Raw genomic sequence first — 24183 nt, forward strand, 5'->3', positions numbered from 1 at the left:
GTGGATGTTTCCCAGAGATGGGTTGCGGCTGGAAGGGCATCCGCTGAGTAAAAACTTGCTGGATAAGTTGTCCGCTGTGGCGACCCCAGATTAATAAAGTGACTAAGCCGACAAGAAAATGAATGAAATGAATAACATGAAGGAATTGACTTAGCTTATTAGTTTTTGCAAATTTAAGTGGATTGAACATAAAAAAAAAAGTTGTTTCCAAAAAAAAACTCCAACAATTTTGCAGTTTCAACACATTTTATATAACTGATTAGAACAAACAGCAAACCGCATATTTTTGAGTGTACACTGTGAAAAATGCTGGGTTCCACTTAATTTATCCATGTTATTCCAACACAGATGAATCAAGTTTGGTGTCAACAACATGAAAGCATGGATCCATCCTGTCTTGTATCAATGGTTCAGGCTGGTGTAATGGTGTGGGGGATATTTTCTTGGCACACTTTTGGCCCATTAGTACTAATTGAGCATCGTGTCAATGGCACAGCCTACCTGAATATTGTTGCTGACCATCCCTTTATGACCACAGAGTACCCATCTTCTGATGGCTACTTCCAGCAGGATAACGCACCATGTCATAAAGCGCAAATCATCTCAGACTGGTTTCTTGAACATGACAATGAGCTTACTGTACTCAAATGGCCTCCATAGTCACCAGATCTCAATCCAATAGATCACCTTTGGGATGTGGGGGAATGGGAGATTCAGATCATGGATGTGCAGAAGACAAATCTGCAGCAACTGTGTGAAGCTATCATGTCAATATGGATCAAAATCTCTGAGGAATATTCCCAGTACCTTGTTGAATCTATGCCACGAAGGATTAAGGCAGTTTTGAAGGCAAAAAGGGGTCCAACCCAGTTCGAATAAACCTAATAAAGTAGCCGGTGAGTGTAAACTGTTTTTGTCTTCCACCTTTAAAGATGCATTTAAATCGTGATATAATAAATAATCCAAGAAGTGTTCTGTGCTGAAACTTCACAGATATCTGAAATTTGTATTTTATATTGGTTAAAGGAGCTCAATAGGACCCAAAGGCCACATTATAAGAAAGTCTGCTGCAAGTCTTAGAAAACAGATGCTAAATATTTATCAATATTACACTATGTGTTGTTCAAGGTGCATGAAAAATAACAAAGCCATTAATAGTACAGACAGCTGAAAGCAAGTTAGCCAACTGAATAATTGCTGTTTGGTATAAGTGTGTGTGTGTGTGTGTGTGTGTGTGTGCGTGTGTGTGTGTGTGTGTGTGTGTGTGTGTGTGTGTGTGTGTGTGTGTGTGTGTGTGTGTGTTTGTGGTAAGGTGGCCTTTTGCCTTGCTTATTTGTCATTTTTAATCAGTTTAAATGGGCATTAATCACAGTTTTTATTACTTAATAAAGATGTTGAACTAATGATGGTTTAAAGTGGACAAAAGTAGATGCCCAGTGATATAATTGGCTAACAGTTTTGTATTCTTAAAACTTTGAATGTTCAGACTGACCTTTGCCCACAAATTTAGGTACCAATCGCTACTGAAATTTAAAAATTGTCCATTTTCCACCAACTTTTGGGCGTTGTTTGAGCAACAGTAATGACTGTGATTGGCCATGAAGGTCATCAGTTTACTTAACTCACCACTGTTTACAGAGTGTAATAACAGTTACACCCTTCTCGTCCTCCGCTAATCACTTTCGTCCATGAACCAGCCACCACCCCCTTGCTCTTTACTTTCATCCTTGACACTCCCTATCATGCCTGCGACACAACGCCACTGCAAACCATCCACCCCCCGCTTTTCACTCTCGTCCACGACACCCTACCCACCTCACTCGTCACTTTCGTCCATGACATCCACCCAAGCTCTTCACTTTTGTCCACGACCCCCCACCACGCAACTTTGTCCGCAACACCCCTAACGTCCCCCCATACTTTACTTTCGTTCACAACACAACACCATCACCCCACCTGCTCTTCACTAGCATCCACGACACAGTCATACACCTCCCACCCGCGCTCTTTGCTTTCATCTGAAACACCCATCAGGGGGCGTGGGGGTTTTTGGGCTGGGGTGTCATGTCACGGACGATAGTGAAGAGGGGGCATGTGTCACGGACAACAGTGCAGTGGAGGAGGTGGAGCAGCATTGTTGAAAACGAAAGTAAGGAGCAGGTGGTTATGTGTTGTGAACGAAATTGAAGAGTGGGGGGTGGGGGGGTTGTCGCAGATAAAACTCGAGAGTAAGGGTGGGTGGACAAAAGTGAAGAGCAGCGAGGAGCGGATGTCACAGATGAAAGTGAAGATGAGAGGGGGGTTCTGGTTTGCCCCCCGTAATGGTATCTCTAGGGACCCAAAACGGCGTGGGCCATTAGAATCATCCTAACTTTGATGACTGTAGCATAGGGAGTCAGGGTAGAATGAAGTTGAGGGACCAAATGCAGTTTATTTACAATTAGTCAGACAGGCAATGGTCAAAACAGAAGCAGACATAAGCCATGGTCACAGGCAAAGAGGTCAGAGGATACGGCAAACAGCAAAAACTATTAAACAAGGCAAGGATCAACAGGCACAGTGATGCTAGACTGGAATAACATTTAATAATGTTACAGGGGAACAAGCCTCAGAAACGTGTGTGAGGTGATAACCAGGGTATGTAATAATGGGGAATCAGGAACTGGTGTGTGTGTGAGGTGAATGATGGTATTTGTAGTGCAGTTCAGTGACAGATGTGTAGTTCTTCAGTAATCAGCAAGGATTAGATGACTGGTGATCATGACAACAACAGTGGATGACATTAAAGGAACCTGTCTGAAGAGATCCCAGAGCTGTAAACAAATGAGTACAACAGAAAAAGCAGACAAACAGACAGACGGACAGAGTGATGGACCTGATTTCTAATGGCCCGGAGCATTTTGAATCAGCTAATGCTATTTCTCAGCGGGATCTCAGCAAGAGAAGAGGAGGTGATAAGCTCCCATGGGTCGGTGCTGCAGTGTCCCTCTCTAGCCTGAGGACGACTGAGAGCCAAATTGGCTGTAGGTAATGAGCTCATGGTGCTCTGATTAAGCGGAATGAAGCGTTTGGAAGAAGGGAACTCCACTCGGGGCTCAAAAAGAATGCTCTTGATAAGGATTTATGCGGAGGGAATGTGACGCTGGCGAGCTCTTGTCATTAACACCATCTGCAGTTTAGTCAATCTCACAGCCATCAGGCTCAGTCGCCACGGAGCATGATTAATTACTGCTCCAGCGAGCCTCCATCCAAGACACAGCTAGTCACACACCACTGAGAACTAACACTGTAAAGGTGCTATTGGAGTAATTAAAGAGAGAGGATCTGGAATGTGCCACTTTCATTTATTTGTAAATAAATAAATAACAGCAACAAAACCACAACGATAATAATAATTATATTATATTATATTATATTATATTATATTATATTATATTATATTATATTATATTATATTATATTATATTATATTATATTATATTATATTATTCATTCATTCATTTTCTTGTCAGCTTAGTCCCTTTATTAATCTGGGGTCACTACAGCGGAATGAACCGCCAACTTATCCAGCAAGTTTTTTACGCAGCAGACACCCTTCCAGCTGCAACCCATCTCTGGGAAACATCCATACACACACACACACACACACACACACACACACACACTCATACTCATACACTACGAACAATTTAGTTTACCCAATTCACCTGTACCGCATGTCTTTGGACTGTGGGGGAAGCCGGATCACCCGGAGGAAACCCACGCGAACACAGGGAGAAAGAACATGCAAACTCCACACAGAAACGCCAACTGAGCCGAGGATCGAACCAGCAACCCAGCGACCTTCTTGCTGTTAGGCGAGTGTGCTACCCACTGCACCACTACGTCGCCCTTATATTATATTATATTATATTATATTATATTATATTATATTATATTATATTATATTATATTATATTATATTATATTATATTAAATTATAAATTTTCCTTTGGCTTAGTTCCTTATTTATCAGGGGTAGCCACAGTGGAATGAACGGCCAATTATTCCAGGATTTGTTTTACTCAGCGAATGCTCTTCCAGCCACAACCCAGTACTGGGAAACACCCTCACATTCACACACACACTCATACACTTTGGCCAATTTTGTTTACCCGTACTGCATGTCTTTGGACTGTAGGGGAAACCGGAGCACTCGGAGGAAACTCATGCCAACTGTCACGATCACCAGCGATCTGACAGAACAATCATCTCACATTCACATGAGCTACAAATCCGCCATGTTATGGACTAAAACACCCAGTCATGCAGCACACACACACAACTGGTTCCAGATCCTGACTGATTGCAAACACACAGCTGATGTTGCTCAAGTACTGTTTACACACACATATATACGGCTCATTTTGAGACGCTCATTGCTGAGTCTTGTTATCTGTTAAGTGACATTGCAACGCATTTTCCTTTGTCTTGCTTTGCTGTGTTTTGGATCCTCACCCTGTTTTCTTGTTTTATTCCTGTCTGCGCCGTGCCTTGTGACTATCTGCTTGTTATTTTGACTACGACTCTGGATTGCCTGCATACATCTGCTTGCCCCTGTATTGACCATTGCTTGCCTGACCATTCTAATAAACCTGCATTTGGATCCGCACCTTTGTTGTCAGCCTCACTTCCCCGGTTACACCAACATGAAACATGCAAACTCCACACAGAAATGCCAACTGGCTTAGCCGGGCCTATTATATTATATTATATTATATTATATTATATTATATTATATTATATTATATTATATTATATTATATTATATTATATTATATTATATTACATTACATTACATTACATTATACTATATTATATTATATTATATTTATTATATTATATTTATTATATTATATTATCTTATATTATCTTATATTATATTATGTTTATTATATTATATTATCTTATATTATATTATATTATATTATATTATATTATATTATATTATATTATATTATTATGTTATATATAAATTAAAACTATTCATAAAAAATAAATATTGGCTTAATTATACAAAACAATCCTGGTTTAAAAACAAAACACCAGGGAAACAACATTTTTGTTTGCTATTCAGGCAATACATGCAGATTTGCAATGTGTCTCATTCTAAGTAGATTATTATAATAATTATGATTGTGTTTTGGAAGCAGGATTTACTATGTATTATCTAAAATGCACAATATTATATCCAACTGCATCCAGATATATTGTTTTGCTGATGCCCTACTCATACAGCATTCTGTGTTCAACAATGTCAGACAAAATCAGTGTTTTCAGATGATTGTTATTTTGACGTCATATGAACACAGTATTCCCACATCTCTTAGTTGTTTTGAAAAAAGTTATTTGCGTTGTGCTGACATTTTCCATAATTATTATATATTAACCAATGTACATAGATACACAAGTTACATATCAATGCCAAGACCAGACTTTGTCTTGATTTGCAAGCTGATGTCTCCTGCTTTGTCCCCTCTTCATTAGCCCCTTTCACACAGTGATACCGGTAAATATCTGGAAAATTTCTGGAACGACTTTACCGGTAAATTCAAAAATGCACTATTCACACAGGCAAGGACGTTACAGAATTTTTCCGGACAAGACCATTCACATACCCATTCCAAAATATATACATATATTTTATGTATAAACATATACAAAGTATGTAAAAACATATTCAAAGGTTTTTATTTTCATAAACCGCGCGACCGTGAATATGTCTGACTGTACTGATTGGCTACAGTAGACGTCTCACGTCAGCACGTTCTAGACGTGAACGCGCTTGTTTCAGCAATCTTCCTTCTGCGTTCACACAGCGCAACATTTCGGCAAATGTTACAACTTCTCTTTCCGCAAAATAGCTGGAACAAATTTACCGGTATTTTCAAAAAGGGCCTGTTCACACATACAGTACAGTACGGTCATTTTCTGGAAAGGTCTGTATGTCTGAAAGGGGCTATTGTGACAGTATGCATTTAAAAAAAATATATATCTGATTCATTTACAACATTGTATGAAAATGTGTAATCTCAGTTTGCTTTTTTGTCACTTAAAAATAAAACAAACAAACAAACAAAAGGTTACATTAAAATAAAAATGAGAATCTCTGTTAATGGCATTCCCCAACCCTTCCCAATCATTTTCCCTCTGGCGAGCCAAATCAAAGGATCCAAAGGGCCAACTTTGGCCAGCGGGTTCTAGTTTGGACATCACCTTTCTTTAGGATGCGTTACAATAATATATTTATGGATATACATTAGATTTATCAGTACTAAATCCAAATTTGGAGCTAATATAACAAAATAACATATAAACTTGGGGAAAAATATGAAATACGATTGAAAAAAATTTGAAAAAATTTTGTTACATTTTTTTTTTTTTGCATTCATTTAAATGTATAATCTTTCTATTTCTAAAGATGTTCAGTGAATAAAATAGTATTTAAATAAATATATATATTTTGTTCAAATGCACATATATGACCTATTTTCAGAGAGAAAATAATAAAAATATACATTTTCTAAATAATGTGGACTCATTTATGGTAATCGCTGTATGCACAGCAAAATCAGAAAACTAAATTCCATTTTTGTGCACTGTGAACAAAGCCTTACACAAGCCAGCAGACTCCAGCATTTAAACACATCCTCCAATCATGACAACTATGTCTTTATTCGCTTTGCAGAAAGCGAAGCTTTCAGGAATGTGTGGCAATGCATTCTGTCAGGACAGCTGTGAATTTGGAGAATGCACTTACTCTCTGCTTCCATTCAAAGTCAGTGCAAAGTCATGAGCAATAGTGCTAAGCAAAAAGGTGCTACAGATGACACTTTCTACAGTTTTGCACCGCTTTTGCTGGCTTTTATTCTGTTAGGGGGGTTTTGACAATTGTGAAGCTCTCTCATGGAGCACTGCAGATATAAACAGCTGAATCGCACGGCAAAAATGCTTATTTGTTTATCAAATGCACCTGCTTTTAAAGCCCTCATGATGGCAAATCCAAAGTACTTTCACAGAAAATAACTATTCCATATTTAAAGAACAATCCTTTAAATACTACAAGCATTACCTAACTCAGATTTATGGGCCATTTACATACGGTGCTGATGTTAATGACGGGCCAGAATTGTGGGCCTGTCGAGTTGTGTTGGGTCCGTTGCCCAAAAGTTGGCAGAAAAACTTTCAATCGTACTCCGATGGAAACATCAGCCAGTCATATCGCTTTATTCAAATACAAGTGCAGATGCTAGCCAATCACATTTGTGCAACACCAGAGAACAGCAGTATGTCTAAATGAAGGAAAAGCTTATTATTTCAGTTGGTAAGCACCCAGTGCTTGACAAAATACACAAGACAATTGTATAGGATCACTTGTCAATATGGTTGCTCTAGTGAATGAAGCAGTAAAGGAGCCAATCATCTATTGTTAAAGACTGATGATTTTTCTGGGGGAGGGGCTTGGTGTAGACCTGTGACAGTTCATGCAGCTTCGTTATTTTGAACCATCTGGAATCAACAAATGTGCTGGAATTTCAGTGAATACTTGCCTCACAAACATGTGTAATACATCTTCCTTAAAGCTTGAAATCTCTCTATTTAAACTAACCAAATACATTTGAAAGCAAATGTTCCCTGGTTTTATCATCTTTAAGAAACAAACGCGAGTTTTCATGAAATCCCACCACCACCATTCAAACGCAAATCGCATGATGGAAACAGCTTGAATGGCTACAAACTTGTATACATAAACGTCATTGTCATATTGGCAGGTGATTTGATGTCCAGATTACGATGGAAATTACTTCAGAAGACCAGCACAATCGGATGCGACATTATTAAGTGGATATTACTGCACTCAAAAAAATGATTTTTCAAACTGCCTGTTTAAAACGAGCTTAAACTACACAATTCTTGTAATTTCTTTGGCTAATTTCTTTGTTTTATGTTCAATCTACTTAAATGTTTAAACCCTTAAGTTAACTTAAGCGTTTTGTGTTGGGGCAACATGAAGGAATTCTGTCGGTCCAACTACCTGGTTAGGGGATTTGTAGTTCCTAGTATGCTTTGTGTGGGATTGAATTAAGAGAGGGAAATGTTGACTTTTGAAAAACTTTTGAATGAAAGACTTGTTAGAGTTTAATCTTCACCTTAGTTTGAAGATTTAGAGTATTTTCATAATGCTTTGAGTTTTGAGGTTACCACCTTGAAGAAGCACACATGCTTTGGGTGTTGGCAGCTTAATTAGCCTAAAATTGCTTAGTGAGCAATAACTGTCCTAAAAGAAGTTCTGAGATACTTCAAATAAAACTAAGAGACTTTGAAATGTATAAGAAGGGAAATACAGTTGAAGTCAGAATTATTAACCCCCCTTTGAATTTTTTTCCTTTTTTTTTTAAATATTTCCCAAACAGAGCAAGATTTCTTCTTCTGGAGAAAGTATTATTGGTTTTATTTCAACTGGAAAAATGGCAGTTTTTAATTTTTTAAACCCCATTTTAAGGACACAATCATTAGCCACTTTAAGCTTTTTTTTTGATAGTCTACAGAACAAACCATCGCTATACAATAACTTTCCTAATAACCTGCCTATTTAACCCAAGTTAAGACTTTAAATGTCATTAAGTGTCTTGAAAAATATGTAGTAAAATATAATTTACTGTCATCATGGCAAAGATAAAATAAAACAGTTATTAAAGATATAAATAAACAGTTATTAGTTATTTAAACTATTATGTTTAGAAATGTGTTGACAAATCTGCTCTCTGTTAAACAGAAAACAGAGAAAAAATAAACAGGGGAGCTAATAATTCAGGGGGCTAATAATTCTGACTTCAACTGTACATGACGTAATCAGACCTTTAAGGTTAACTTAAATAAAAATACAAGTGTATTTAAACTTTTATTTGATCAAATCATGTTGGACCAACTCAATTGCGTTTAATTGTGTAAATATTTTTTTTTTAGTTGTTGCTAAACAAATTTATTGGATGTAAATCCTGCCCACAATTTAATTGAGTTCATCTAAATGAGTTTTTTTAAGGTGTGTTACCCAAAAGTTATTTAATTGTATGGTAGTTATATTTATGAGGTCTAATGTTGTCCTTCAGAATCAGCCAAAAAGAAGGTTGGTGTCGTGATCTCGTTCCCTTTGGCTACGCATGCACATTAGCATTAGAAACCTGAAAAAAAATGCCATGATTCTAATGTTCATGCTGTTAAATTGTATTGGTGCTTTCACATGTAAAATTTAATCAGAAGTTTGGCCAACAGTTTTGTAAAAGTTGATATTTCCCCATTCAAAAGGATAGGAGCTTGAAATTTCATGCCCAAGAGACATTTCAAAGATGGCCGCTGAGTGAAATGACTTGCCTTAAAGGGATTTTGTTTATGATTAATCTTTATATACATCTTACCAAGTCACGGTCCAAGCGGGTTGTGATTGGCTGTTACCAAAATAATCGAGTCAGTGTTAAACTTCAGGTGTTAACATTAACATTAAGCTCCGTTCGAAGGGGGATGGGGAGTTAAACTCAAAATGAATCTCTGTACACTGATACTAAAATGGGACTACCAGTCACTAGTAACTGGTAGAAGGGGTGGCAAGGTGGCTCTGTAGTTAACACTGTCGCCTCACAGCAAGAAGGTTGATGGTTTGAGTCCCAACTGGATCAGATGGCATTTCTGTGTGGAGTTTGCATGTTCTCCCTGTGTTTGTGTGGGTTTCCTCTAGGTTTCTCCCACAATCCAAAGAAATTCGCTATAGCCTTAGTGTATGATTGAATGTGTGTAACGTGTGTTTCCCAGTACTGGGTTGCGGCTGGAAGGGCATCCACTGCGTAAAACATACGCTAGAACATTTGGCGGTTCATTTCACTGTGACTTCTGACATAAAGACTAAGCTGAAGGAAAATTAATGAATGTATAATTAGCAGAAATTGCTAAATGTAACCAAAATAACTTTCCAATATATTTTCCAACGTATCCCTACTCAGACTTAAACTTCAAATGAATCTCTCTGACTATTTCTAAAATGCAAATTATAAGTTGATAGATATGTTGCCTGATACAGTCGCTTGCGAATCTACAAAACAGTGTTAATGTGATGTCTGGAAACCGACTAGACTCTTTCTTTATTCCTTCTTTCTCCTTTTTCACCCAGACACATCTAGGACTTCTAGTCCTTCCTATCTATTATTAAACCTATTTTGAAAGACACTGATCAATTCTTGTTCAGATGCTCGGACACCGTTCGCTTTCTCAGATTTTTCTCTTTTCACTTGCGTTTGTAATCGGCTAAAATGACATTATAATGTAATCTACGAAAGAGGACACGTGAAAAAGAACAGCATGACATGCAGCGCCATTGATGTCAAGGTGCAGTGTAAAAATGAAGTTCCATATTAAAAAGACTGAATAATAAGAGTACTTAATATATAGAAAGTATTTGATTATGGGTGCACTTACTGTATATAATTAGTGCTTTATTATGTAGCACTCAGTACAATGATAATAATGATAAATACATAAAAAAAATAATACTAATAATACATAAGATAAGCTAGAGGACAATTTACCAAGTACAAAATTATACATTGGTTTACTTTACACCCGTTTGACTTAATAGAATGGGTTTGGCAAATGCTAATGTTTGTTGGAAATGTCAGACGGAGAGAAAGGCACATTTATTCATTGTATTTGAGACTGTTCACTAGTTCAGTCTTTTTGGCATCAAGCCCTAAATATTCTGAGTATAAGGCTTGGAACAGTAATACCACTGTCACCAAGGTTATGCTTACTGAGAGATGCCAAATATTACAAAAGGAGAGTTCACAGTGATCACGTTGGGGATTTCAGTCATGGCTAGAGTCATCTTAAAACACTGAAAAACTGTCAAAATTCCAGAGTTAAAAGAATGGGTCAATGTAATGACTAAAACAGCGTTGTATGAGCGTTTGCTTTATAAATTACATGATAAGGTCAAAGCAGGGGTTCCTGTACGTATGGTCTTACAGTATGTGACAATGTCTTTTAACACACATTAAACATTTTACACATATTACTCATCAGGTTTTTTTTTATAATATTGTATATTTGTCTATAGTAACCACTGTTTACATCCTGACTTTACATTTAGTAGGCCTACCAGTGGTCATTTGTAAAATTAGTTTGAAATATTTTGTCATGAATTAGTAGAAAACAATACAAAAACTTGAATAATAATAATAATAATAATAATAATAATAATAATAATAATAATAATAATAATAATAATAGTAATTTAAATACAAATAAAACAATATTAATAATTATAATAAATAAATTAATAATAATAATAATAATAATAATAATAATAATTAATAGTAATTTTAATTCAAATAAAACAATATTATTAATTATACTAAAATATTAATAATAATAATAATAATAATTATTATTATTATTATATTATTATTATTATTATTATTATTATTATTATTATTATTATTATTATTATTATTATTATTATTATTGCTATTATAGTAATAATCATACAATTGTAATTGCAATGCAAATAAAACAATAATAATTATTATAATACATAATTATAATAAATAAATAAATGTATTTATAATAATAATAATAATAATAATAATAATAATAATAATAAATAGTAGTAGTATTAATAATAATAGTAATAGTAGCAATAAAATAGAACACTGACAATAATAATGTTAATAATAATAATAATAATAATAATAATAATAATAATAATAATAATAATAATAATAATAATAATAATAAATATCAGTACTGCTACTATTAATAAATAATTTTTATAATTAACATTAAGTATAACTTAAGTAACACTTAGAACAGTACAGTTAAATACAGTTCTTTAGTTTTTTTTTAATTTGCTTAATTGTATCATTTACATAATATATTACATTAAATAATAAATAAAATATTCAAAAATATATAGTTTCAAGATAGGAAAATAAACTATATATTTCACTTGCCATTTGTGGCAAAATGTTATTTATGAAACAGATTGAACATCCAGAGAAGACACTACTAACACTACTCAACTAGGCTCACTCGCTTTATATTCTGATATGTACTTTCATGGAAAAAATTTAGCGGTGTTTACTGATGTACAGAATGACTCCCTTCTGAGTGGCGTTGTGTTTTTTTTTTTTTTTTTTTTAATTGCACCTATTTTACCATTGTTTTACCTGCACTCCTATGTCACGTTAGCGGTGGGCTTCAAAATGGGAGGGGTTTGAATCATATTTTAATGTGAGAACATTTTAAAAAGAGTATATTGTATTTCTATAACTCCAGTATGACTGTGGACACACTATACTTACACACAGTTCTGTCCAAACAGCTTACAAAATATGAAAAAATATGGTCCCCTGTAAAGAACTATTTTTGGTCAAACAGCAACATGTACACTTTAAGAGTTGAAAGCTTTTTTAAAAATCTTTGGAAATGCAAACATTTTTTTGTCATTTGTAGCTCGCTTCATGCTTGCTCTTGAAGTTTATGAGACCAAATTTATGGACCTTTAGGTGATGTATTGTAGTGTCCACACGCACAAACACTATCAAGGATATCCGAGTACAAATGAAGACAAAATGTCTAATTTTATAAACGCTGCTTCAGTGGAATGTGTCCATGGTAGAGGGAGAGAAAAAAAAAAAAGAGCAGAAGTGATGATAGATGAAGAATGAAGAGTGAAACGGCTGAGCTGTTTCTTACTCAGCCTACACAAATTGTTGACTTGATCCAGGGCCAAAACAACACAGGCCAGTTTTCTTTAGCACAACAATCATGGCCGACTGAGACTGGTTTGCTTTTTATATTTGTCCTAATGATTTAGGTTTACCAATCGACTATCATAGTCAACATACATTGAGCTTGATGCATTGATAATGCTGATAGATGTGTTGAATTCTCCACCTGTGATAGTGAACGAATAGGTGGTTTCTTGATTTCAAATGACTCTTCCTGGGATGAATAGGCTGGCTATTTTCTCTTAGTGGACCGGGCAGAAAGCAAGAAGGGACATGAGCAGTTTGATATAAAGGCTGACAAGCAGAACGTTTCACAGGTTCTCAAGCTGAACGCAAAGGAGCCAAAGCTCATTCACAAGGGTAATTGGCTTTATTAGGCAGCTGTTGAATAAGGACGAGCCACTGCAACCGTGAGACTCAATGCAGCCCAAGAGACCGTCTTTCTCATTTCATTTTGTGACTTGTGGTGCAGTTGAAGCTCAAGGTCCCGATTTGCCATCTTTCAGAGTCGAGTTTATCTCGCAAAGAAGTTTAGATAGGATCTTGGATAACATATCTTTAGTTTAAACATATGTATTATTGATTTTTAATTGATGGAATTGATTGAAATGTGACTGAAGAACAGGATGAAAAAATAAAACATTGAAAAATACAGCCAAATATTTTTCTATTATTTTCTTTTAGCTGAAAATGGTATTCTCATAAATATAGGAGCTGTCAATAAAGTGGTACTTTTTCCAAAATAATAATAATAATAATAATCAATTTTCACTGGCAGAGGTTTTTAAACTTTTCAGACCGCGACCCCTAAAATAACAACACCAGTGACTCGCGCCCCCCACTATCCTCGGAGGTGGTTATAAGGATACAAATATTGCACACAATGGTGCACATAAACTTATAGGAGCTATAAAAGCAAGCTTATTGACGACACAAAAAAGTGCAACAATCTATTTTATAAAATCATTATTCATTTGTTTAATTTAATAACCTCACTTAATGAGAATGGTGGGCACAATGTTTAAAGCACAAGACTATTCTTGTTTTAATTTTGGAGACTTTGAGCCACTTGTAGACCGTCCTCCTTGTTCAGTCGAGGCCTTTTTTATGTACAGTTGAAGTCAGAATTATTAGCCCCCCTGTGTATAATTTTCCCCAATTTCTGTTTAATGGAGAGAAGATTTTTTTTTCAGCATTTTAAACATAATAGTTTTAATAACTCATTTCTCATTACATGATTTATTTATAATATTTGACTAGATGATTTTCTAGACACTTCTAGACAGCTTAAAGTGACATTTAAAGGCTTAACTAGGTTAATTAGGTTAACTAGGCAGGTTAGGGTAATTAGGCAAGTTATTGTGTAATGTTGGTTCGTTCTGTATACAGTCGGAAAAAAATTGCTTAAAGGGGCTAATAATTTTTGTCCTTAAAATGTATTTTTAAGAATTAAAAACTGCTTTTATTCTAGCCAAAATAAAACAAATAAGATTTTCCCCAGGAGAGAAAATATTATCAGACATATTGTGAAGAAAAACATCAAAGGTGGGATAATATTTCGGAGTTCAACTGTATGTGAGAGTCATAAAGGTGTCAAAATTTAACATTGTACGGTAAAATCAATCTGCTGCAACTAACGCTATTGCCGTGATGTTAATCTAGCATAATAACCCCAGGGGTCGCAATTCAATGGAAATAAAATAAAAAGGCTGATGACTTTACATGTTTTTTTTTTTTTTTTTTTTTTAATGTAACTATTATATATTAAGTATATATTAAATATATTATAAGTTAAAAAATAATTAGCCCCAGTTTTTGTATTCTACAGGTTATGGATAAAATGTGATAGTTCTAATATTTTAATGAAATATATGAGATTTTTGGAAATCACCATGCGACCCCCCCCCTTATTGTCTCGCGAGCCCCACTTAGAGAACTACTGTCTTAAAGTGATAGTACACCTAAAAATGAAATTTTTACAAAATACATTCTTTAAAATTAAGAATATATTTTGAAGAAAACTGAAAACCTGTAACCATTGACATCCATTGTAGTAAAAAACAAGTAGCACGGAAGTCAGTGGTCACTGGTTTCCAGCATTCTTTAAAATATATTATTTTGTTTTCAAAAGAATGCAGAAAGACAAACATGTTTATAACAAGTAAAGATTGAGTAAATAATATTAAATGGGTGTACTATCCCTTTACAAAGTAGTACCTAAAGTGTGCATATTAGTACCTGAAAGGAATAAAAGTGTGGCTCCACACAGAGTTGAAAAAATGCAATTCTTAAGTGTTTTGGGGAATCAACTTAATTGTTTTATGTTCAGTGCACTTAAATTTGTACAAATGATTAAGCAGTCAACATAAAGAAATTGTGTGAAACCCTGTAGGGCTGCATGATATTGGAAAAAGCTATTTTATTTTTCGACTATATTTTGTATTTTGCCTTTCGCTTATACCAGGGGTGTCTTAACTTGGTACTGGAGGGCCGATGTCCTGCCTATTTTAATTCCAACTCCAATTAAATACACCTGAACCATCTAATCAAGTTCTTTCTAGGTGTACTATAAACTTCCAGGCAGGAGTGTTAAAGGCATTTAGAGCTAAACTATGCAGGACAACGGCCCTCCAGGACTGAGTTTGAACACCCTTGACTTATACGGTGGCTCTGAACTGTCAAAACATCTCTCAAATCGTTTTTTTGGATGTGAAAAACTGAAAAAAACAAACCCGGTTTGAATTTTTTTGTATGACAAATCAAAGTTTCGGAGGCAGTGTATTAATACGATTCACCAACACAATCTCACGGCAATTCGTAACTTTTTGATTTAATGGCTAATTCGTATGAATTCGTACAATCTAATTCAGTGGTTCTCAAACTGTGGTACGTGTACCACTAGTGGTACACAGACTTCCTTCTAGTGGTACGTGGAGGAATAAAATATTTCATGTATATGATACACACATTTCAAAATTGATCAAAAATTATGTTTAAAATATGCCATATATGACATATAGCCTATATTTCTGAGGTAATCTGCCACGCATTTTAACTGTGCAGAGTTGTAGCTGCTTTACTGGGCCTACTACACTACTGTATTTCAATACTCTTCATTTTGATGGTACTTGGAGAGACATTTTTTTTCTGAGGTGGTACTTTATGAAAACAGTTTGAGAACCACTGATCTAATTTGTACAATTTAGTACAATTTGCTCATCACCCAATGGCGGTTAGGGTTAGGGGTGGGGTTAGGTGCCACACCTCCTTTTTAAAATCGTACATTTTCATACGACTGAACGACTGACCTCGTACGAATTAGCTACTAAACTAACAAAGCGTAAAATACTTACATTTCCTCTTGAGATCAGGCTGGATTCACACAATGTGAGGTCGAATTTATTTTTTAACGTGCAAAAATTCTAATTCAGTGTGCAATAACCTTTAAAGTTAGAATTGTCATTTCTTATGCCTGAATTCTTTAAACTGACATAAAACCCTTATATGGGACCTAAAACACACATAATTGAGTTTTGGTAACTTTACGGATAAAATTTGCAATAAGTCAACAAATGACAAGTGCTTTGAAATGTGGCTCCTGGTCACTTATGATAGTGGTTTGACATGGCTGATCCTGTGATGTGATTATTGCGGTATTGATGCTGAAGCTATATATTGTGCAGCCCTAGAACCCAGAATTTTTTACAGGGTAGAAGGTACTGTACCACTCCAGTGACACATTTATTATTTAACTAATTCATTTTAATAATCTTTTTATACAGTTTAATAGACATCAGATAACAAACTAACAATGGGCAGTTGTACATTTAATTATTAGTTAACACGCATGAATAAATACTTATAGCTGACCAGTGTATATAAAAGTTAAAAAGAGACTCTTTTCTTTATAGAGTCATTAGTGATCTGGACTAAGTGCAGGATGTGAAATACTGGAAATATTAAATTAGTAGTACAATGTATTTTTAATATCTGCTATCATTTATTGTTCATGAACAGACATTTAATTGATTAAAAGTAACTTTTACTAATGAGAGTTAACTGGCATGTAGTTTCAACATTACTTATAGTCAACAGAATCTCTAAAGGGAAACATAAATATGAGTGTAACTGAAATAATAATATGCAAGGACGCCGGTTTGTCTTTATCTTCTGAATCTCTTGCATTCAGTGTCACGCTCCAAACAAGGCCATGCATCAGCTGCTGCATTATTCAAATGTTCCAAAGGTTCCAAGATGAGGGGAACCAACTTGATTTTAATTATGCAGAAGAATGCGATTACTCTTTACATAATTTGCTCTCCCCAGACAGAAAACATCCATATTTAATATTGAGCCGAAGATAACCTTTTTTTTGTTTTTGTTTGAAGGAAACTTGGCGCTCATGAAGAATGCATGGTGTGCAGATATTGACTCAATTTCCAGTGTTTGCATTCGATTACCTTGTTCACACTCTGCTTCCAGGGTATCTGCTAAACCAGTTCTGTGCGGTCGCAATTGTTTCAGACTGGTTTATTGGGTGCTGAGGTCAAATTGTAGAGGCCATAAAAGAACTACTGGTCAGGTTGATTGATTTGATAGCATTAAATGATATAGCATTTGCATTTATGCACTTCTTCAAATGTTTTTAATAGTGCAGGGCTAAGATTGATTGCAATGAATCGCATACAAAATAAAAGTCTGTTTTGACATAATATTTGTGTGTGTATTATATACGTATTATCTATGTGATACACACGTACACAGAAACAAAACAATTGTTATATATGTATATGTCGACGCAGTGTCGCAGTGGGTAGCACAATCACTGCACAGCAAGAAGGTCACTGGTTTGAGCCTCGGATGGCTCAGTTGGCATTTCTTTGTGTAGTTTGCATGTTCTCCCCATGTTTGCGTGGGTTTCCTCTGGGTGCTCTGGTTTCCCGCACAGTCCAAAGACATGTGGTATAAATGAATTGAGTAAGCTACATTGGCCGTAGTATATGTGTGTGATTTAGTTTGTATGGGTGTTTCCCAGTGATGGGTTGCAGCTGGAAGGGCATCCACTGCGTAAAACATGTGCTGGATAAGTTGGCGGTGCATTACGCTGGTAAAAGAAAATTAATGAATGAATGAATATATATATGGGACGACGCAGAGGCGCAGTAGGTAGTGCCGTCGTCTCACAGCAAGAAGGTCGCTGGTTCGAGCCTCGGCTTGGTTAGTTGGCATTTCCGTGTGGAGTTTGCATGTTCTCCCTGCGCTCACGTGGTTTCCCCCACATGTCTAAAGACAGGTGAATTGGGTAAGCTAAAATGTCCATAGTGTGAATGAGTGTGTGTGGATGTTTCCCAGTGGTGGGTTGCGGCCGGAAGGGCATCCGCTGCGTAAAAAAAACATGCTGGATAAGCTGGCGGTTCATTCCGCTGTGGCGACCCCAGATTAATAAAAAGACTGAGCCAAAAAGAATCTCGGTGTATGAGATATTGCGAGACTAAATCTGACTAGATTTCTCAAGGAGGTGAAAATTTGTCCCATGAGTTGATGTTATGATGGAGAGGGATGCTGCAATCACAGCTGATCCATGATAGACTCGGTGGAGAAAACTCGCTCTGCAGACACGCTCGTGTCTGGATCAACAATTATCGCTATAACAGCCGAGAGGAGAGGAAACGTCACGCTAGCAGTTCAAAGGTTCGTAGTGAACGAGAGGGAGAAAATGAATGTAAACTTAATTTCTCTCAATCGCAGTAAAATGGGGGCTTCTGCCGTAACTTCAGTGTCCGTGAATCACTGTCCAGCAAACACATGCAGTGAGTTGTGCAGAGTTTCTGAGAGAAGCGCTCTCACTCAGCACATTAGAGATTGTTATATTGTTTTGTTTTATTTTTAGTCTTTTGAGATGCGGTGACACACAGTCAAATATTTTGCTGAACAAATCCACAAATTTTGACGCTCATAAGTTATCATAAAAGCGCTCATGCTGCAGGTATGAAGTTGGCTGAAGGTGCAGCTGACGTGCAGTAAGGGGTTTGCATCTGTAATAAACTATGACAGTTTGTGTTTATTAAAAAGTAAGAATGATTAATAAATCCATTTCAAACAGTCCTTTAAAAGTGACGTTGCATCTTCAGTTTCGGGCTCAGGCATGCTTTGCACTCATACTACAAGCTGACTGCGCTAAAGCCCAACTGAAGCCTGCTTCTTCTAACTGAGCCATGGCCGGCCAACTGAACCACAACTAAACCCGATTCAGAGCACTCACACTTCTCAAACGAACTGAGAAATGCGCCTGAGCACAGTTCAGGTAGCATAGTGTGAGTGTGCCCTTACTTTAAAGACGGACAAAATTCTCAGAAAGAGGAAATTCCCTCAAAATATGATTTAATCATCTGCAATTTATCATGCACTTCACATCCTGACAGTCTCTGTGGCAGTTGAAAGTCAATTTGGATTAAAAAGATTAGTAAGGTTATTATTCTGTATATGGGAACCCAGACCTATGAATCTCATCTGTTATCACAGTTCTCGTCTAAAGTATATTAATAATGCACATTAAAATGAAAGTTCTTTTTGTTCAGTCCGAGTTGTCAAACTAGTGCCGTTAGCATTCAATACAGCAGGAACAGAGTTGGACCGAGCTGCCTAGAGCTGTGATTACTCATCTCTTCATGCAGATGTTGCTTTACTGTTGCATCACAGTCACACATTTAAATAAAAAAAATAAAAAAACGTCTGTAATCAGTTTGCTGGACAATCCTGAACTTATATGGAAGTTAATGACTCGGAATATTGTCAGGCACACGGAAGCATATAATTGCAATCAAAATACACAGTTTAAATGTCCTATGTCCTGCTCTTTTTGGCTTCAGTTCTTGTTTGTTTGACTGTCTGCTTTGTTCTTCAAACAGAGTTAAATGAACTCACTTCTAAAGATCAGAGGGAAAGTTGGAATATGTATAAAGTCATGTCTAGTCTTGAGTTTAGTTTGAAAAGTATGTTGTGAGATGAGGAAATTAATGAAGCGCTTGAATGTGGGTGTGTATTTGTGCACCTTGAATTTGTAATATTATAATTAATTAATTAATTAATTAAGTATAGCAATTCCAGAAGTTTAGATTTTTTTTAATTGGTCTAAATGAGAAAAGCGGTGTAAAAATCAAACAAAATTAAGTATTGTACAATAAATTTAGTAAGAAATGTAGAAATGCAGATTGTTTACTGTGAGGGTTTAGTTTGGGTTGTAGGATAGAATATAGAGTTTGTACAGTATGAACTTCATTATGTCTATGGGAAGTCCTTATAAAGATAGCTGCCCATGTGTGTTTGCATGTGCATGTGTGTTTAAGTGTGGGTTTTGTATTCATCGCATTGTGAGGCCCAAATGTCCCCACAAGTATAGCAATTGCAGAAATTTTGGAGACCTTGTGTAGACTTTTTTTGGTCTGCATGAGGAAAACTGTGGGGGGGGGGGGGGGGGGGGGTTGTATCCATCACATTGTGATGCCCAGATGTCCCCACAAGTATAGCAATTGCAGAAATTTTGGAGACCTTGTAGGGACTTATTTTGGTCTGCATGAGGAAAACGGTTTATAAAGCACACAAAATTAAGGTTTAGTTGGGTTGTAAGATAGAATATAGAGTCTGTACAGGATGAACATCATTACATCTATGGGAAGTTCTTATAAAGATAGCTGTACATGTGTGTTTACAAGTTCATATGTGTTTGTGTGTGGGTTTTGTATTTATCACATAGTGAGGCCCAAATGTCCCCACAGGTATAGCAATTGCAGAAATTTTGGAGACCTTGTGGGGACTTATTTTGGTCTGCATGAGGAAAACTGTGTGTGTGGGGGTTTTGTATCCATCACATTGTGATGCCCAGATGTCCCCACAAGTATAGCAATTGCAGAAATTTTGGAGACCTTGTAGGGACTTATTTTGGTCTGCATGAGGAAAACGGTTTATAAATCACACATAATTACGGTTTATTTGGGGTTGTAGAACAGAATATAGAGTCTGTACACTATAAACATCATTACATCTATGAGAAGTCCTTATAAAGATAGCTGTGCATGTGCATGTGTGTTTGTGTGTTTCATATTCATCACATTGTGAGGACCAAATGTCCCCACAAGTGTAGCAGTTGCAGAAATTTTGGAGACCTTGTGGGAACTTATTTTGGTCTGCATGAGGAAAACGGTTAATAAATCACACAGAATGAAGTGTATTGGAGAAATGCAGATCGTTTACTGTGCAGGTTAAGTTGGGGTGTGTAGGGTAGGATATAGAGTGTGTACATTATAAACATCATTTAATATATGGAACGTCTTCATAAAGATAGCTGTACATGTGTGTTTGCATGGGCATGCGTGTTTTGTATTCATCACATTGTGAAGACCAAATGTCCCCACAAGTATGGCAATTTCAGAATTTTTGGATACCTTGTGGGGACTTCTACCCCTTAGCCCCTTCTGCTTACTCCTACTCTTTGTTTTATGCATTCACATGAAGGGGTAGTGGTGTCCCAATTCTCTTTAGCTTGTAGGCGTTGGGCTGAGGGGAAGGGCTTCATAGCCCTTAAAACAGAGATTGTTGAGGACCACACTTGAAACCAAGGGGTAAGAAAATTTCCCAAAATACACCATCTACAGCGGCAGCATGGCTGCACACGGAAGTCAGAAGATACACAAATTAGTTTTATTATTTTTTTTATTTTTTTTTTGTCATTAAATTTGTCATTAAACACAAATGTTTTACAAAAACTACAATTGGGATTGGGCCTTATTGTGGTCCGCATACGGAAGTGGTTTGTAAATTACAGAGAAATAAGTGTGTTGCAAATGCAAAAATGCAGATTGTTTACTGTGTAAACTTTTTTTTCGCTTGACATGTTGTAAATCCAGCACCTCTAATCTCCTCTGCAGTAAATGGGGCTTTGTCAAGTTACAATATAAACCAGACATGTTGACATGAATATGATTAAAGTGATGAGTTCTAACTCCTGAAGGGGGGTCAGCTGAAGTATTTACAACATACATCTTAATAAGGTTAAATTAAATATGGCTAAACAAGATCAGCATCACATCTAAAAGCACACTTTTTTGGGACTTATCCAAGCACTGTAGTGAGATCATGACATGAGAAGCAGAGACTTGAGAATGACTCCGATGCTTTGTGCTACTATATGTGTCTCGGTATGGTTCAAGAGCTTACTGACTTTAAACCTTCCCTACTAAAACTAGTCCAGGATCATTATACATTTAATCACTACTGTAGCGTCTACACACACACACACACACACACACACACACACACATATATATATATATATATATATATATATATATATATATATATATATATATATATATATATATATATATATATATATATATATATGTATATATATATACGTATATATATATGTATATATATACGTATATATATATATATATATATATATATATATATATATATATATATATATATATATATATATATATATATATATATATATATATATATATATATATATATATATATATATATATATATATATATATATATATATATATATATATATATATATATATATATATATATATATATATATATATATATATATATATATATATGTATGTATGTATGTATATATATATATATATATATATATATATATATATATATATATATATATATATATATATATATATATATATATATGTATATATATATATATATATGTGTATATACAGGGGTGATAGCGTTCCGGCACCACGCCGGATTTCCGGCGTACTGTGGCTGCGGGGAAAAAAAAAAAATCAGGTTCACGGATATTGATCTGTCATTTCTCTAGATTCACCGAATTCACTCACTGCTGAAAGCGCCGGATTGGTTTTTATTAAGTGCCATTTTGTGTGCTCGTGAATCATCTTTTAAGTGTAGACGACATGTAAATAAAAGATTAATTGTGTAAATTAGAGAGCTTTATAAATAAAACGGATCTTTGTGAGATCTCTATGAACTAAGATTAGTGACGCTTTTTAGTCATAATAAGAGGAGCGTGCTTTGCACTTTCCAGGCTATAATCCATTCAGAATTTGTATGAAACTTTCGTTTTCGGCACATATACGCTGATATGTTTTGGGAATGACATCTGCATATTTACGCTGGGTTTATTCTCGAAATAACGGTGAAGCAATAGACGGGACAAAAATATATTTCCCCCTTCTCCTTAAACAACTTAGTGTTTCAGCTATGAAATAGTTCAGTTTTGTATGTAGCCTAATGGCAAAGTGTTTATATTTAGTTTCGCTTTTTATTCAGCTTATTTAGAAAAACGTTTGGAGCATTTTTTATTCGTTAAAAATATTTTTTTAACGAACAGCGCCCAGCGGAAGACCATCATTGTCTGTTTGATCAGTTTGCCTTCTCAGATCATCACGACTTGCCTAAAATAAAAGATATAAAACAGTTAAAGTATAAAACAATGGTAGCTTAAACGTTAAAGAATGTGTGCTATTAGGCGCATAGTTTGCTTATAAAAAGCTTGCAGGACATCGAGGCGCCAGAGCAATCACTTGCATTTTTTCAGTGGGAGCAATTTAAAGTTATCCGTCATTTTTGCTCACAAAGTACGAGTAATACATCAAAAAACATTACAGCGTTTTTATAAAATAAAGAAAACCAAAATTATGCGCTTTCTTTCGTCTGGTTTTTGAACAGGAGCGCTTAACAAAATGAAGCAAAATGTATATGCCTCACAGACATAATAAATATATTTATAGAAAGCTTTAAATTATTACTTAACGAAATAAAACAAATCGACAGAAATACACAACTCCTCCACGGCTCCAATTGCGTTTTGAGATATCCTAGATAGACTTTCTGGCTCAAAGACATTTATGCATGTTTATTTCATTGCTGTATTCTGACAGATTTCGCAAGGGTTCAGCAATTCTACCTGTCAGCTGGTACCAGCCTCAGTTTTGCGACTTGACTCGTTAGGCGTCTGTGTCTGGATGACAGCGAGAGAGAGAGATGAGATCAGACCTCAGATTTGATGTGTGGCCGCACGTCTCAGTTACTTTATTGCAATTTTTAATATTGACTCAAATAAATTAACTTTTCATTTATTAAAAGCCGAAATATTGCCAGACAGACGAAGCAACTTTCGGTTTTTGAAGAGAGCGTCCTCAGTGATAAAAGACGCGCGCACACACTGGTTAGCCCACTCTTTTGTCGGCCTATTCTTCATTGATTTTTTTTTTTACATTAAACGCATAATAATCAATTGCAAAAAAAAGATAATTTATTATTAAACTGTGAGATGATGGTCGCGTGATTTTAAAAATCAGAGTATGCG

General features: G+C 35.5%; 1 protein-coding gene and 1 long non-coding RNA gene across 9 annotated transcripts in view; one reads left to right on the forward strand and one right to left on the reverse strand.

Annotated features, from left to right (window-relative positions):
• The window catches only part of si:ch211-170a17.1, an 830126-nt gene that overhangs the window by 654816 nt on the left and 151127 nt on the right, over positions 1-24183 (forward strand). The gene's annotated exons all lie outside the window — the stretch shown is intronic.
• The window catches only part of LOC147834037 (uncharacterized), a 9692-nt gene continuing 3243 nt past the window's right edge, over positions 17735-24183 (reverse strand). Inside the window, exons 2-4 of the long non-coding RNA XR_015508050.1 lie at positions 20752-22097; positions 20367-20631; positions 17735-20239 (exon numbers count right to left, since the gene is read on the reverse strand). This is a non-coding gene — a long non-coding RNA (uncharacterized LOC147834037). The remainder of the gene's footprint in view (positions 20240-20366; positions 20632-20751; positions 22098-24183) is intronic.

Source organism: Danio rerio, chromosome 14, assembly GCF_052040795.2.
Source record: "Danio rerio strain M-AB ecotype USA chromosome 14, GRCz13ab, whole genome shotgun sequence".
Lineage (NCBI taxonomy): Eukaryota > Metazoa > Chordata > Actinopteri > Cypriniformes > Danionidae > Danio > Danio rerio.